We start from the raw sequence: 18,637 nt of genomic DNA on the forward strand, positions 1-18,637 counted from the left end.
ATACCCTAGTATTAAGAAACACTGTATCAGGTGAGTGATTATTTCACTGCTACTAGTATTTGGAGCAGGCATTTCAGAATGATTGATCCCCTGTGGAAAAGAAAGGAATTTCCTCTCTGACAATCTGGTGCTCTTTAGGGCTCTCGGCAGCGCTTGCTTTGTTTTACATTGTTGGAAATCCAGTTTTGCATTAGATTAATTTCAAGGATAGAAGTGTTATGGGAATGAAAGATCCAAATACATTTTCTTTCTGGAGGCTTGTCTTTATTTTAATATAAGGAAACTTTTATTATCACAAAGTCATCTGTAAATGTGGTAAGGAAGAACTCAAGTCATGAAATGTAAATCAAACCCTAAAATACGAACTTAACTAGCAATGGAAAAGAAAGAAGAGGCTTCTTTTGTCTTTTTATTTCCGACCTTTGTACCAAATATGAATCATCTTATGAAAGAATTAAGCTTATGACTGTCCTGTCACAGAACAGAGAACAGGGGAACTGACATCACTCTTTTCATTATTTTCTGTAATGTAAGATGCTACTTAGTGGGCAAATAAAAAATATAATTTTTATTCCTATTTCAAGAGAGATATTTTCTTCTAAAACATTTAATAATTGGTTATTGATTATGAATAGGAAATTTCTTGGTTTTTATTTTGTTTTATTGCAGTAGTCTTTGGGGGATGATTTATTGAAGAAAAGTTTATTTACAGGAAAGTATATAGTTTATTGTAGTTTCACAAATTCAGTACAGCACCTAGGTAAAGAAAAGATGCTTCCTTTCTGCTCCCTTCCCACCACTGCCTCTACCCAAAGGTAACCAATATCCTAACTTCTAATACCATGGAATAATTTTACATGTTTTTGAATTTCATTTAAACAGACTCAGACATTATTAACTCTTTCATGTCTGGCTTTTTTCATCCCACATTATGTTTGCAAGATTCATCCTTATTATGTATTGTTGACATTTGTACATTCTTATTGCTGAGTAATTTTTTTTTTTGCTAACATACCACCATTTATCTATCTACCCTATTTTTATGATCACTGGGTAGTTCGGGGCTATTACAAATAGTACTTATATAAACATTCTATAAACATGTCTCATACATTTGAAGTTGCTTATGCATTTTTGTTGGTTACGTACCTAGGACTAGAATGGCTTAGTCATAAATTTAATAGGTACTGCCCAACAGACGTTTATAGTAGTTAAACCAAATTATACTTCTACCATCAGTGTATGAGAGTTCCAGTTTAATTTAGTACATAACCCATCAACATTCCAGAGTTCCAGTTGTTCTGCATCCCTGCCACTACTTGGTATTCTGTTCATTTTAGCCATTTAGTGTACTAGTGTATAGTACTACCACACCATGGCTTTAATTCTGCTCTTCTCCGATGACTAACAAAGCCAGACATGTTTCCAAGTTGTGTATTGACCATTTGGATATCATTTGTAAAGTATCTGTGGAAGCCTCTTGCTCATTTTTCTTCTTTGTTGTCTATATTTTTCTTACTTTTATATTTTTTATGTTATTATATTATTTATATAATATATAATATATTATATAATATATTATTTAATATTATGTATTATATTATATTATATTATATTATTTATATTATTTTACTTTTATATCTTTATAGGACTTATTTATATACCTTGGATATGAGTCCTTTGTCAGATATATGTATTGCTAATATTTTCTCTCACTGAGGACTCTCTTAATGATATCTTTTGATATAGTCTAATTTATCATTTTTCTTTATGGTTATTGCTTTTTTTGATAAATTAAAAAGAAAACTTTGTGTACTCCAAGTTTATGATGATGCTCAAGCTACTGATTATTAGATGCCATTCCTATATCTGGCCACTCTATTAGACCTTCTTATTGGTCCCAATAGTTATGAGAGTCTTTTTTTTTTTTTTTTTTTTAGGTAGGTAGATAATCATATCATCTGAAATTATTAAATGTTTTAGGTCTTGCCTTTCATATTAGTCAGGATGTAATCAAAACACATGACTAAAATTAGCTTGAATAATATAAGACTATATTATTTTACATGCCAAGAAATTCCAAGATAGAGTAGGAGCAGGTACAGCATGTCAAGTTCCAGCTCTGCTTTTATGAAAGTCCCTTTGCTTTAATTACCCTCCTCTGTTGACTTTTTCCTCAAGCTGACGCCCAGGTATTACAGCAAGTCCTGGTTTGCTAAGAAATTTGTAGAAAATTTTTCATCATGATTGAATGTTAAATATTACCAAATGCTTTTTCTACACCTATTGAGTTAATACTGTTTTATTTCTTTAAAGTGTTGATTAATATACCAAAGTATTTTTTGGTTTTGAGCCATCCTTGAATTCTTCAGCAAAACATTTAATTTATATTTTGTTGTTCCAATCTTCTACTGAATTCAATTTGCTAATATTTTATGTAACATTTTGGATTCTTTGTTTATAACAGAATGGGCCTATAATTTTCCTTTCTTGTATGGTTCTCAGCTTAATTTGACATCAGAATTAAGTTGAGTGGCATAATTCTTCATATTTTTCTAGTTCTCGGAGCAATTTGATACATTAGCATTTACAGTTGATCCTCATTACTTGTGTATTCTGTATTTGTGAATTTACTTGCAGACTAAAATTGATCTGTAACCCCAAAATACTTGCAGTGTTTTAATAGTCATTTGTAAACAGAAAGAGAGGTGAAGAATTTGAGTCACCCAATATGCATGTTTGTAGCAGAAGTTGAACAAGGCAATGTTCTACCTTCTTGTTTTAGTTCTAATAATGAGATCAAGTATCTTTTTTGTAGCCTACTTAGTGCCATGTTTTTTGCATTTTTGTGCTTTTTCATGTTGGTGATTTTACAGTTTAAAATGGCCCCCAATCATAATGATGGCATGCTGTCTAGTGTTCTTAGCATAAGACTGTTGTGGTGTGCCTCTGAGGGAAATCTGTGTGTTAAATAAGTTTTGTTCAGGTCTAAGTTTTTGTGCTGTTGGCCATGAGTTCAATGTTAATGAATTAATGATAAGTAGTAAATAAAGTGTCTTTAAAAGAAAAATACACGAAATAAAATTATATATTGATCAGTTGATGAAAATGTTGTGGCCAGAGACTCACAGAAACCTAGTCCTGTATTTCCCCTTGGAGCAGTGATTCACAATTCACTAATTCAGTTAGTAGTAACTTGATAGAGCATAACTACCCAAATAATAATTGACTGTATGCATTGTTTGAAGAGTGGACAGAAGTCACCCTAGTGCCTTTTGTAAAGATGTATCAATAACTATCATTTTGATTTCTCTTAGGGTCTTGGTCTATTCAAGTATTCTACTATAATTTCTTAAAATGTCTCTTTCATTGATATTCCCATTTTTGGTATTCCTTCCTATGATATTTTATTACTCTGTGTGCATTCCATTTTTATTCCTAATCTTGTTATTTGGGTATCTCTTTTTTCTTTGAGTCCTGTCAATGTCTGGCTTTTGTTGCTTGACTATGAGTATTTTCAAATAATGAGATTTAATTTTGTGATTATCTATTTGCCCATTATTTTTGGTTTTCTTAACATCTTCTCTTATCTTTAATAATTCCTTCCTTCCCTTTCTTTAAGTTTAAAACTTAGTCAATTTCTTTTCATAACTTCTTGTATCCTAAAATAAAGTTATAATTAGGACTTTAAAGTTTTTCTTAATTATCTCTTTGGATACACCCCCTAAGATTTGATGTAAAATGTTTTTGGTGCAGTTTAGTTACTCTGTTTCTATAAATGGAGAATAGGGTATTTTTTATAGGATTTTTAAAAAGATCTTTTTTTTTTTTGAGATATAACAAGCAAGGGGAGGGACTGAGGGAGAGAGAGAGACAAGCAGACTCCTCACTGAGCACAGAGCCCCACTCAGGGCTTGATCTGAGGACCCTGAGATCACGACCTGAGCCGAAATCAAGAGTTGGACACTTAACTGACTGAGCCATCCAGGAGCCCCTGTATTTGGACTGTTGTGTCTGGCTTCTTTCACTTAGCTTCATGTTTCCAAGGGCCATCTGTGTTGTAGCATATATCCGTACTTCATTCTTTTTATTCCCAGATAATATTTCATTGTATGGATATACCATATTCATCAGTTGATGGATACTTGTGTTGTTTCTACTTTTTAGCTGTAATGAATAGGCTTTGATAACTCTATGAACATATGTTTTCATTTCTCTTGGATATATATGTAGGAGGGGAATTGCTTGGCCGCATGGCAGTTATACGTGTAACATTTTGAGTAAATGCCAAACTGTTCCAAAGTGACTACACCATTTCACATTCCCATCATCAGTAAATGAGGGTTCTGATTTCTCTACATCTTCACTAATACTTGTTATTTTCTGTCTTCCTTATTATAGCCATTCTAGTGGGTATGTACTGGTACCTCATTGTGGTTTTAATTTACATTTCTCTAATGACTAATAATATTGATCATCTTTTAATGTGCTTGTTGGCCATTTGTTTGTCTTTGGGTAAATGGCTATTTAAATATTTGCTTAATTCTAAATGATTTGTGTTTTTATTGTTGAGTTTTTAGAAGTATTTGTACATTCTAAATACCAATCCCTTATCAGGTATATGATTTACAAATATTTTCTCCCATTCTGTAAGTTATCTTTTCACTTTCTTGATAGTGTCCTTTAAAACACATTTTTTTTTTTATTTTGATAAGGTCCAGTCTACTTAGTTCTACTATTTTTTTTAAAATTCTATATAATTTTATTTTTTCAGTGTTCCAAAATTCATAGTTCTACTAATTTTTGCTTTATATTTGAAAAATTTTATTAAGCAAAAAATGCCCATGGCTGTTATATTTTATTAATCATTTGCTCTTTAAAAATCAACTTGAAATGTTCATTTTTATCCTTTAGAAGCCTATTTTCATTAATTCTATGTATAGTGATATTTGACTCTGTATATATGTACATTTTCACATTAAAAAAGATACTGATGACAGTTCCATCAATGAAGGCTGATGGAAATAGTACCCATTTATTTTAAAATTATACTCACAAACTTGTATGATCATAATTAAATATCATCTATGCTAATATCAAATGGTGTAGTTACTTCAAAATGTGTCAGATACAAAACTTATGTAATTATGGTATCTGTACTTATCAGTGCTAATAAATAAAATTATAGACAGCATTCCTTATTAATTGCATCTCATTAACTATAAAGTCCAAGTACCAAAAAACACACTCTATATTAAAGCATATGATTTTTCAACTACTCTTAAACAGAGAAGTCCAAAATTGACATTTCAATTCTAAATGCTGCATAAAAAATAGATTCATCAGCCAACAAAACTTATCTATAACAGTCTGATCCTGCAGAAACCTGATAGTTTAGAGATGGAATTAGTGTGGTCTTGATCACACACTTGAACCTCTAGGGAAACTCAAGGCTCTCTCCTCCTGTTATCCACACTAGCCCTAAGAAATATGAGTAAAGCCTTAGAAACAATGCTCAGAGAATTTAAATGGGACATTATACCTTCATCTTTTATCTCTTAGAACAGTTTAGTTGGGGATTTCTGGATTCCTTATATACCAAATACAGACCACGTCAAAGCAGGAGTGCTTGGAATTCTTGCTGAGACATCAAAGATTTCCCTCAGCTATTGCTGTGATGGTTAGTTCTATATGTCAGCTTGACTAAGCAGTTGTACCCTGTTATTCAAACACTATTTTGTGTGTGTGTGTGTATGTGTGTGTGTTTATGACTTTTATTTTGCTACTTTAGCACATGAAAAAAGTTGCTTAAGAATTCTTTCAAGGGGTGTTAGTTATTGACGTTCCCAAATGGCCTCATTTTTTTTTATTTTTTATTTTTTAAATTTCTTTTCAGTGTACCGGAATTCATTGTTTATGCACCTCAAACACTATTCTTGTCGCTATTTTAACCACAACTACAATCTGTTGACTTTTTTTTTTAAGATTTTATTTATTTATTTGACAGACAGAGATCACAAGTAGGCAGAGAGGCAGGCAGAGAGAGAGGAGCAAGCAGGCTCCCCGCTGAGCAGAGAGCTCGATGTGGGGCTTGATCCCAGGACCCTGAGATCATGACCTGAGCTGAAGGCAGAGGCTTTAACCCATTGAGCCACCCAGGCGCCCAAACAATCTGTTGACTTTAAGTAAAGGAAATTATCTTCAATAATGTGAATGGGCCTCATCCAATAAATTGAAGGGCCTTTAAAGCAATATTAAGGTTTCATTGAGGAAGAAGAAATTCTGCCTCAAGAACTGCAACATCAGCTCCTACCTGAGAAATATTCAGCATTCCAGTCTGCCTTTCAGTTGAACTTCCCAGGCCCCAAAATCAGAACCCAATTCCTTGAAATAAATCTCTTTACACACACATACACATACACACAAACACACACACGTCTTACTGGTTTGTTTCTCTGGAAAACCTTGACTGACTCACTGACCTGTTTCCTGAAACAAGTTGCTTTAGCATTAGACTGAACATGAAACTTCTCAAGAAGGGCTTGAAATAATACTGTTGTGCACCCAGGGATAAACTTCGCTATTTTCAAAATTTCCCCATCGACCTGAAAATACTAACTCTGCCTCTAATCCAGGAGACGTTGCTAGGCCCTACCTGTATGATGGCTTGCCCTTCTTCGATCTCCCATCTCTAAGACTCTGAAGTGGCCACTTCCTCCAAGGCAGTTAGGAACTATCTTTTTGTTTTATCATAAGCTCTTTCTACCTATATCTTATAATAAAAATTGACATTCAGATTTCCAAACTCTGATTTTGATATGTGAAAGAGGATTTTGGAATTTGGAAATCTGTTTTCTCTTCCACAAAATTCTGACCTTTAAAATTACTGTTTTTATGAGAATCTCAAAAAAGCCTAATTTGAGGCTGAGCAGTGACTTTATTGTCCTAGAATGCATATATTCTGGCTCCAAAACCCTGAATCACCCTGTTGAGTCAATAAAAGGGAAATCATGTGCCATAATGATTTAAAGGGAATTAAAAATTCTTTTACTTAATATTTTTAAAAATACACAATTGATTCTGATTGGTTGAATTTCCTTGTGGTTCAGTTGGCCTAAACTTCATTCAGCAGCTTACAGTAACCAGCTGTGGTAAATTACATTATTTCTTCACCATTCTTTATTCCCTCCTCAGCCCAGACATATTTTTAGCAGAGACACTTCCCAATGTCACTAGCTTGGAGTTTGGCCAGGTGACTTGTTTTGGCCAACAAAATGTAAGAGGACCTAATGGCAACTATATTCAACCATACTTCCAGTGTGTATATGTTGTTTGGTTTTCCCTCTTGTGTTCTTGCCATCCATGATGAAAACGTGTTGTCTCAGGGAGCCAGTTTCTTCAGAGTTCCAGAATGAGAAGATGTATGGAATAGACCTAAGTCCAGCCCATATCCTAGTACCAAATCCATTCAAACCCCACCCAACCAAGTCCAACTGAGTCACACCCTATCCACAGACCTATGAGCAAGAAATCAATGTTTGTTGTTATAAGTCAACTGAAATTTGGAGGGGAGATTTCTTTGTTACATAGCATTATTGCAGTTAATAAGCTGACTAATACAATGGACTTATAGTAAATTATTTTTGCATGTTCCATATTTTATGTGGTACATAGTAAATTTAGTTCAACTTATTTATCTCGTTATCCAGTTTAATGAAGACTCCATATGAATTAACAAAGAAGAACAGTTTGCGCTGTATAGTGTTTATATCCACACTTGGGTAAAGGTGGTGGAAATATATCTGCATCTTCCCATTAGGTTAGAAATGTTTCAGTTGGTTTCTGCTCGCAAGTCAGGAACCTAGCAATGTTTTTACACACTCAAGACTTAGTGTACATGTTAGTGTATAGCTACTCTTGACAGGCTTTATGTTGACCAAGAATAACATACCATCCAGTGGGAGGATAAGTACAACTTCCTCATGACCAGCTATTCACTTATATAACTCCAATATGAGACAACATCCCATCAATGTGATGGGAAAATAAACTAGGGATGATTCTGATATTCATATATTGCCATGAGTATCTATCTCCTCCATCATAAGTTGACATCTGTGATGGCCTTACTAAATAACTCAGGGCATCAGAGGGTTGTTCTCTCCCACAAGCCAAGATAACTTTGGCAAACATATCTGTATAATATGTGCACTGGGCACATTTCCTTGTTGAATTATTCAATTAAATCTGATAATGAGAGCACATTGACACAGTTAAACACTCAGGTGAATAAAGGATTCACTTTGAAGTGCAGAAATTTCTGGAGTCATCTGTGTGTTAACAAGTGATGATTCTCACTATCATCATCCAGGGAGGAAGAAACTTTAGAAAATGTAAACTAGAGTTGAGCATGCTGGAGGCTTTCTCTGGCATGATTTCAAGGAGATAAAACGTACAGGCAGTTTCCAGTGTTCATTTGAACCATCAGTGTTTTTAGAATAAACAGAATGAATTTTAAGAGCCGAAAAATAAGACTTAGTTCTTAAGTGAATCTTACTACTCTGAACTCCAGTGGGACATAAAGAGATGAATACAAGCATAGGTATCAACACATTTGATTTCTAATCCTCCATCTGCAAAGCCCCTCATGCATAACCTTACAAAAATGTTGGGATTTTTTTTCATCTCAGTTCTCACTGTGTAAAATGGAATAAAATTGACTGGTCCCCCATTGTTACCATAGTGCATATTACAAAGCACCAATAAAACTTTTTGCAAATAAAAGGACCATTCAGAAATACAAATTTGGGTAATGACTGTTACTTGATGTCTACATAATGAAATACCTGCCAGTCACACTAGCTGTCTCCGTAACAAGGGCATCATTACTAACAGTGGTTTGACACTTGGAAAATGCCTGCTTATATGTTTATTAGCCTGCCTTGTCTCTCCATCTGGTCTGTACACCCTTCCAAATATGAACCATTTCTTAGTTCTCCTTTAATTTTTATTACTTAGCACAGTACAGTGAGTGCAAGGTGGCTGATCATTGATTATTTATTTAATAAAAGCAGTTAATAATTGCCATTAGCTGATCCTCTTCCATGTATCAGACCCTGTACCAGGCATTTTAATAGACTGTCTCTAATTCATACAGTTGTACAATAGCTCCAAAAGAAAAAAAAGTCCCCATTTTACAGATCAAGAAATTGAAGTTTGGAGAGGCTATGAGACTTAAGTCAAGGCTATACTGCTAGTTTAATAAGAATGATTATACATATAATGAATAAAATGTCTTAAGTAATTAGATGGCCATGATAAACAGTTTAGAAAAGCAAGAGCTAAAATAAAATATCACTAGTAGTTGTTAATTGCTGATGTATTTCTGTATCATCATCAACTGTTCAGTGTCTACTAGGATCATGGTGCTGCCTTGAGTGTTACTTAACCTCTGAACTGAAGGCTTTGCATCAGTGTCTAGAGAAGAAATTAAACATGTGTGAATGTTCTTTTCTTAACACTAAGAAAATTAAGAGGTTAGAAAATGAATTGGTTTTTTTCCCTCAAATTGTGAAAGTACTACCCCTGAATTTATGTAAGTTAGTTGTTTTTTCTCCACTGACCTCCTCATGATTGTAATCTGATAATGTGAATGAGTCATTTAGATGAGTTTCCTCCTCAGAATATCTCATTCATGATCGGGAAAGGACCATTTAGCTAACCACTCTTTTTTGCCGCTCAGGAAATTCGAGTCCAGACAGATGAAGTGGCCAGCTTGCAGTCAGTCAGCTGGCCAGTGTCAGGGCTGCAATTAGAAACCAGACTTTCTTTCCATTATCCCAACCCCAGATTTCCATATTGTACTTTTTAAAACGTAATGTCTTTTCTCATGTAATAATTAAGAAATATCATATAAGCTGCAGGAACATATTTTTCTTCAGTCATCAATTAGCCAGTGACTTGAGTAGGAACCCTTCAAGAATACATCGTAAATCTAATTTTTAAAAATCAGCTCTGCTTATCCGCAGCTGCAGGAGCACCAGGTAGCTCTTTCTTGTTTACGAAGACCTTTACATTTAGTCTTATATTTCGGCTCCACTGTGAGCTGTTACTGTGATCTTGAATTTGTAAATGAGGAAACCATTAACCAAAGAGACTAAATCACCCAGTGGTGGGGTTGGGGCAATATGGTACAACCAGAACTCTAAAGTGGCTTTATGAGCTTGACTTCCTTGCTTCTTCCATTTCAACACATTTCCTCATTCTTCTCAAGGAAGAGTTGCCTGACTCCCAGTGGGTTCAGGCTCCTGCTTTTAGAGTAGACAGTTTTGGCAAAGTGGTGGCTGCCTGGCCAGGGACTGCATTCTCAGCCCCACACCCATTTGGGTGGGGGCCTGTGATGAGAACTCATCAGTGGAATCAGAGCAGAAATGTTATGTGTCAGAGGCACCTTCTGTGATCTCTCTTTCCCCATGCACTGGCTTATGTTGGTATCTAGGACATCCTTGAAAGGCACATGTAAAGATAACAGAGCTGCTGAGCCTGGGTCCCTGAATAACAACTGTCCCTTCCACCCTCTGCTCTGTTAACTGGTAATATCCACCTTATTGGACTATTACCTGAGCAAAAAAAGTGCTTTTTACGAAAGCCAGTGAAGTTGTGGGGTTCTTCTGTTACAGTAGCTACCAGTCCCATAACTAAAATGAATTTTTTTTTATTAGAGAATAGAATTCAGATTTCTGTTATTCCCTGTGAAATCTCTATAAATACTTGCTCACTAACTCACAAACTTGTATTTTGCTACATTTCCCAGTAACCTCCTTTGTGTCCCTTGATTTTCCTCTACTGTAAGGTTATGATAAGTACTATCCTGTATTTTTATTGATGGTATCCAAACAAAAGTATCATAAAATCACTTTTATGGTATACTTATTTGCAGAATAAATAGATACCTAGCAAAAAATTTTTTAATGACTTCCCTCTTTTAAACTCTTCGAGGCACTCTCCATCTTCAAAAATATTTTTGAGAAAAATTTACATCTCTGACTGGGAAAGGAGTGGTGGTCTGGAATTAATCAGAGACGATTTATTGTCTCCTAAGAGTATAGCTCACACAAGGGCTTCCCTACTGGTTGGCAACCCGCAGAGCCTTAATACTGAGGATAGTCCCTCAGGAACACACAGGACCTGTTGTCTGGGCACTGGTCCCAAAATGTGGCCTAAAACACATGCCAAGAGCTCAGATCTCTTGCATTTACCCACCACACAGAGGGTCTGAGTCCTTCACTTCTTACACGTCCTTGATGTGGTTGCTCCAGGGGTGAGAAGTGGGAAAAACAATGCTTTTGAGAAAGGTATCCAGACAGATTACTTTGACAACTCCCTCCTCCACCCTAAGCTTTATAATTCACTCTCCGTGCAATGTCAGGTGTTGTTTCTCTTAATTTCAAGTCTAAAATCTGAATCTAAATCTCAGAAGAAGGAAAGTTTTGCAAGTTAAGCAGTCACCATAGCAAATGATAAATGCTCCTGCCGCTTTTTTGAAAAAATCCTGAAAGCAGAGTTTGGTTACTAGAGTAAACCCCCATAGAAAAAGAAATAAATCTCTGTGACATCTGCTAATGTACACCATTTCCCTTAAACACCTCTTCCTGTCCACTTTCCACACCTCCTTCCCCCTTTTTCCAATGCTCCTTTGTTTTGTGTTTTTTGGCCTTTAGGGTACAACTTAGCCAGCAGATGGTACCAGGAAACCAAGGGTATTGCATCCAGCTGTGTGAAAGTATATTGGTGAATTAAAGCCCCTGGTCTAGGATCTGAAATAAAAATCAGTGTAAGCAAAAAGGTGGAAGCTTTTTTTTTAATGCCTTGTTCATTCATGGGCTCAACAAGCATTTGCCGTTCACTTACGGTGTTAGTATGGTTCAGAAATACCGTAATAAAGAGAAATAAAAATAAAAGATATGTGGCTTTTGTTTCCCTAGTCAGATGCAAATTATATGCCTAAAAACCCCCAGAAAACTATACAACTAAAACGTAAACAATGAGAGATTCAAGTAATTAGGAAAGATCCACATGTTGGAGAGCATAATGCACAGGTGTCAGGGAAATGCTCTTGTTTGTTTGTTTGTTTGTTTGTTTGTTTTGGGGGAGGATTACCTGGTAGATTATCAGAATATTTGGCATGTAACATCTGAAGAGACATCTTTGGAGTCCATGCACCATGAGTCAGACTAATTATAGCCCAGAGTTCAGATTTGTCCTTCTCGTTTTCCGAGGTGGGTGGAGACCCTAAGGAGGATCTAGTGGAGGTCCACAGAGGTGTCAGAGGCCTGTAAGAGAACTCTGGAGTCATGGAAGCAAAAATAGGCCCCTCATAGCTGAATTCATGTTCAGCTCTACCATGGATCAAAGAGTGTTCCTAAAAAGAGTCCCAAAGGGATGGTCCATACTGAGCATCCACTATGGGACTTCTACTCTTTTCTGGCTATTTTGATGTCATTGTGGACCAATCCAGAGCTGCCCACATGAGTCACCTTAAACTCCACCTGCTTTGCATTATTGCTTCTTGATTCTCTTCCCTGGAGGTTCTTCAGACATCTGGACTGCATTGTGGCATGACACACTTCTCATTTCCCCCACAAACATCCGTGATTGAAGGCAGATGACACCTGACCTTAAGCTCACCTTTAGGAAACTGTGCTAAGCCTGGTTTAGTACAGCTAGGTTATAGTATGGATGTTATTCCTATCTTCTAACCCTATGGGTCATGGATTATTTTCTAGAACTCCAGCTGTTGTATATTGCTAGGGAGATCAGAACCAGATTTAAATAGTGTTTATGTTGAACATCTAGATAATTAGACCCTGAACCCATCTATTAAAAAGAAAAGACACCTTTAGAAGTCCTTAAGAACAACATAGACATTCATCTGTCTTGGATGTTTAAATACAATTCTCCATAAAAGATAATTTCTTGATGTTTCCTCCAACAATGTAACTATATATTCCAGACTTACAGGTGCTGACATCTCTCCTTTTACTTCCTTCTTTGTCCATGTGTTTGGGATCATGGGATTGCAAGGAGGGTGGAAAATCTGCAAATAAACTATAGCTACTATATAACTTTTGGGGGGGCTGGAAATGTCCCAGTAATTATTAAATCCGATTAATTCATGCTTCATTTAAATGCATTTTACTGGTTGGAAGTAGAATTCATTGGCTTGATTCTTTTGACATCTTCTTCAGTGTCTTCTATCATCTTCATCATCATCACCAATTATTATCACTAACCTGGATTGAGTTCTCCCTCTATGATGAGTTCTGTGCTAAGTACTTTACATATATCATCTCTTAGAAATCTCACAGTAACTCTCGTAGGTAGATACTGTTAGCATCCCCATCTTGTATATGAGGAAACTGAAACTGAGGGAGGCTATGTGCCTTGCTCACCAGTAGTGATGGTATCTGTTTTTTTGGTCTAATGAATGGCATCTGATAAAGGATTCCTTTTTTGACTTGGGGCTTCATATTTGTGGGATGATTTTTACATTTCTTATATTCATTTCAAGTGAATGAAATGGCCTTAGCCCTTTCTCTCAAAGTGTCTTCCTCTATGTTACTTTCTCCTCCCTGTTTTTAAGGCCTACTAACCTTTCCTCTCCTCTTGCTCTCTTCTCTCAATCATTTTATCCTCATCGCCCCGTGTGAGGTTTTTAGACATCTTTCTTCTATGCTTCTCTTCTTCCTGCTTATACAAAGTGGAGAACACATGACGTGGGTGCAGTGGAGCCCTCTCTCATATAGGCCCATATTAGAGTGGCTTTTATTGATTTTCTCTATTTTTCTCTGTTTTCAATTTCATTGAATTTTTTTTTAAGTAAACTCTACCCCCAATGTGGGATTCAAACTCATGACCTCAAGATCAAGAGTTGCGTGCTCTACCCATTGAGCCAGCCAGGTGCCCCTAGAGGGGCTTTTATTTGCAAGAAATCCTAAGGGCTTTAATGGCAAAGAAAGGACTTTTTCTTGCTCTCAGAAACTATTGGGCAAGTTTCCAAACTCCCAATGAAGTAATGTATTTCACAAGGAAAAAAAAAATCCAACTATCTGGAGCATTTTATGCACCTGACACCATCACATTAGTGGCATCAGATTACATATTCAGTAAGGACTTCTGCCACATGCTGATGCAATTAACCACATGGGAATGTGCAGGCCAGGACCCCTCACAATTTTTCAATCAGTGCTATAGTACAACATACAGAGCAGTGAGAACTAAAAATGCCCTTGGAACAGAATGCTACATCTCATTAGGAAATGAAATTGCAACTTTCCTGGGAGTGACAGTTCTCACAGGAAGAGATGATGGCCCAGATTTCTAGTTATCACCAGTTAACTACTATAATCCTGCAGCTCTATGTTTAGGTCTTTGATAAAGAACCTTCAAGGAAACTTCAATATGGTTTGACTGAAGCATGGTGTAAAACAGTGCCTGTGTATTTTGGATGCCTGATCAGCCATGAGAATCCAGTTGAGAAATGAATATAAGGAATTCATTAGTCCTTAACCGAGACATTGCATTGAGATCAAGGGAGGTAGGTCAAATTAGAATTGTCTATGGTACCTGCCTCAAAACATCTAAAATAGCACCTAAGAACTATGCTTCTAGAACTTTCTCCCTGCTTCAAACTTTTCAAGAGGCCCCCTGACCCCTCAGGCTCTTCCCATGTTGCTAAGGGCTCCTAGCCATGTCTTTCTTCCCTGCCAAGAGTTCCAGATCTGGACCTACTTTCCTCTCTGTCTCCTACCACCTGCATCTGTTGAGGACTTCATTCCTAACATGTACTTCTGGCTTAGTTTTGGAACTGCTACTAATTAACTAGTGAAACAGAAATTTGATTATTTTCTTACTGATCTTTGCTATCTTCTATTTTATTTTTTTTATTTTTTTATTTTTTAAAGATTTTATTTATTTATTTGACAGACAGAGATCACAAGTAGGCAGAGAGGCAGGCAGAGAGAGAGGAGGAAGCAGGCTCCCTGCTGAGCAGAGAGCCCGATGCGGGACTCAATCCCAGGACCCTGGGATCACGACCCGAGCCGAAAGCAGAGGCCTTAACCCACTGAGCCACCCAGGTTCCCTTTGCTATCTTCTATTTTAATTACAATGGTATAAATTGACTAATAATTCTGCTTAGTGGTATAACATTAGAAAGTAGAAAAATACAACAGTAGTTTAGAAATCCTGTAATGGAGTCCTCTCTCCTTTCTCCTGATCAGCTAAAGGCTTTGCATAGCAATTATAAAATATGTATAACTTTAGTACTGCAGGAGATGTCTGTTCTGTGCAACCATTATATAATCAATGCCAGTTGTCAGATTGTAGGTTTGGGAATAGGCACTGGTCATGAAGTGGTATAAGAGTGACTGGGCCACTGTCTGTAATTAATACCCTCAGAATCCACACCACTACCACTTTAGAAGATTAGAGTGAAACATTTTCTTTCCTACTTGTTAGTAGATATTAAAGTATCTTAGTAAGGGTATTATTTATATTGTTTCCACCTACCTATTGTATAATATGGTGGAAACAGTGCTATATATCCATGAAACTCTTTTCTTTTTTCTTCTAGGCCTAAAACTAAACCACATTTTCCAGCCTCCTCTGAGGTTGGTTGAAGCCATATGACTGAGTTATGGCCAGTAGAATGTGAGCAGAAATGAGGTAAGGTAACTGCTAGACCTAGCCCCTAAACCTCCTGGGTATACCACCCCTTTCCCTCATTGGACTGTGATATGAGCAAGAAATGAACTCTCTTTATCTCCGACATCCCCCCAGATATCAGTGGGTTGTTACAATAGTTATCCTGTTTAACAAATGTACTTCCCTTGTGTTCAGGAAGGTTTAGTTAGTACCAATGAGATAATTGGTGCAGTCAATGCCAGAGCACAAATTTAAAAAATTAATCACCATGGGATTTGTTTGGCTTCAAGGTAGATGGCAATTACACCCTCAATTTGAAGTAGATTTTTTAGCATATTGTTTTTGAGAAATATGTTTTTCTTACCATCTTCCTGTTTTTCTTCTTGAATAATAATGCCAAACATTCCTTGTGGGGCTGTGCTCTTTCCGCCTACCTCTGTGGCCTGATGGGACCCCACTGCTCTGTGTAGGACATTCTACATCTACTCAGTGGTTTTCATCGGAGTGAATTCAAAGAAAAGGAATGTGGTGATGCAGGCAGTAAAGTAATTTCAGCCCCTCGGGTTCCTTGGCCTTTCACACAGAGCATATGCATTCAGCCAAAGCACTTAGGATTCAGACCCTGTATGAGTGTACAGCATATGGGAGAGAGGGAATGACTTAAAACAGATGAGGGTTTTAAGCTCAGCCTGTGCTCAACAGTTAAATTTAATTTAGAGACTTCCCAAAACCTTCCTGAAGTTACAAAAGGGCCATGAGAAATCAGCTTCTTTCTTTTGTGGTTGCAGATTTAATTCTGCAGTTCATGAAGCTGCGTCAAAGTGCTTGCGTAACAGTGCAAGCTGCCACTGATGGAAATGAGGGCGGGTTCTTCTTTGTTGTTAAATACCTACAGTGATGCCACAAACATTCCGCCCCCACTGTTGTGTTAGATGTGTGAGCTGTGATCCCTGCCCCAAAAGAATTCAAAGATGTGTGGTGAAACATCCGTTGAAAATACCTTAGAAAGGAATATGCTAATGGTAGACCTGGTGCTTCAGAGGTTAAGCTTGAAAAAGCCCTTCCCTAGAAGGAAAGACTTGAAAGTCTGAGAAGTAGTGGGGTAGAATTACAGGACTGAAAGGGGTGCTAAAGGTTGGAGACACTTTCTGCTGAGATCACATTCCTTGCCTCTGTGTGGTCAGCGCAAGCCTTTTTCAGTGCCCCAGAAAATCTGCCTATTTCTAACTTGCTCCTCACAACTCAAATGTCAGTTTAGGATCATATCCTGAGAGACAGCAAGTTCTAGCACCCTGAATCCCTTTATACCTACTTAGTGTGCTATACTATTTTTTTTTCTTTAATACCAAATAGTCTATACTTGGAAGCTAGAAATATGGTTCCCATCCCATAATTAATTGGTTAGTAATGTGACCTGGAACAAGTCCCTTCTTCTCATTTGTATCTGTGAATTGGAGAATCTGTTATATGAAGTCACACAATAAATGTGTTGATATGAAATCCCCTAACTCCTTTGTTATTACAAAAACATTTAAAATGGAAAAATCTCTACAGATAGTGCTCTCTAACCTGGGAATACATCAGAATCACCAGGGAAGATTGTCTTTCTTTGTTAAGGTATAAATTAACACAGCTCTTTGTTTTAAGTTACCTTTTCTTTAAGACAGACCTTACATACAATAAAATACACAGAATTTATGTTCAGTCAGTATATTTTAACAAATACATGCACCCATATAATTATCAGTCCAGTCCAGACATAGCATCACCATTACCCCGGAAATTTCCCTTCTGTCTCCTTCCCAGTAAACTACCCCATCCCACCCCCAACACTCACAGTCAAACACTCTTTGATTTCTGTCACCATGTAAATGGAATTAAATGTATATATTCCTTAATATATGGCTTTTTTTTTTCATTCATAATGTCTTTGAAAATCAGTAATTCTTTCCTTTTTATTGTTAGTAGTATTCTGTTGGATGACTATACCTCCTATGGACTGAATTGTGTCTCTCAATGTTGAAATGCTAATACCCAATGTGATAATATTTGGAGATAGGGTTGTTAGGAAGTAATTCAGGTTAAGTGAGGTCATAAGGGTAGAGTTCTCATCTAATGGGACTGGTGTCCTTATAAGAAGAGGAAGAAAGAGATTGCTCTCTTTCTGTCTCTCTTTCTGAGTGCAAGCACCAACGAAAGGCCATGTGAGGATAAAGTGAGAACACAGCTGTTTATAAGCTAGGACTTAATTGGTCAGAACCTTGATTTTGGACTTCCCAGCCTCCCAAACTGTAGCAAATACATTTCTGTAGTTTATGTCACCCAGTCTATGGTATTTTGTTATTTAGAAAAATATAAGCAAATATTTATTCAACTATAATTCTGTCTTTCCCCACGTTCAGGACTCCAATTATATGTATATTAGACCTCTTGATATTTTCTCACAGATTATTGATGGTTAGTTCTTTTTTTAAATCTTACTCTGTTTCAGCTTGAAAATTTTCTGTTGACCTATCTTGAAGTTTATTAATTCTTTCTTAGATAATATCCAAGCTTCTGTTAACATACTCAGTGAATTTCTTTATTTTATATACACACATGCATGCACGCACACACACACACAAATTCTTCAGCTGAAAAATTCTATATATATATGTGTATATATAGACTATGTACCATGTTATAGACATTGAATTATGTTCTGGAAATGCAAAAAGCTATATGGACATTCTTTGCCTTAAAGGGCATTAAAATTTAGTTGTAGAAATAGGCCAGATACCTAAAAGCTCAGATAATGTGGTAAAAATAGATTTTTCAATATGCCTAATGATGAGACCAGCAATAAATGTATCTCTGTGAAAGAAATATTCACAAAGAGCTCTAGTGATTAGAGGAGACTTCATGTGGGAAATAGGACTTTAAATCGATCTAA

The sequence above is a fragment of the Martes martes genome, assembly GCF_963455335.1.
Source record: "Martes martes genome assembly, chromosome: 11".
Taxonomy (NCBI): Eukaryota; Metazoa; Chordata; class Mammalia; order Carnivora; family Mustelidae; genus Martes; species Martes martes.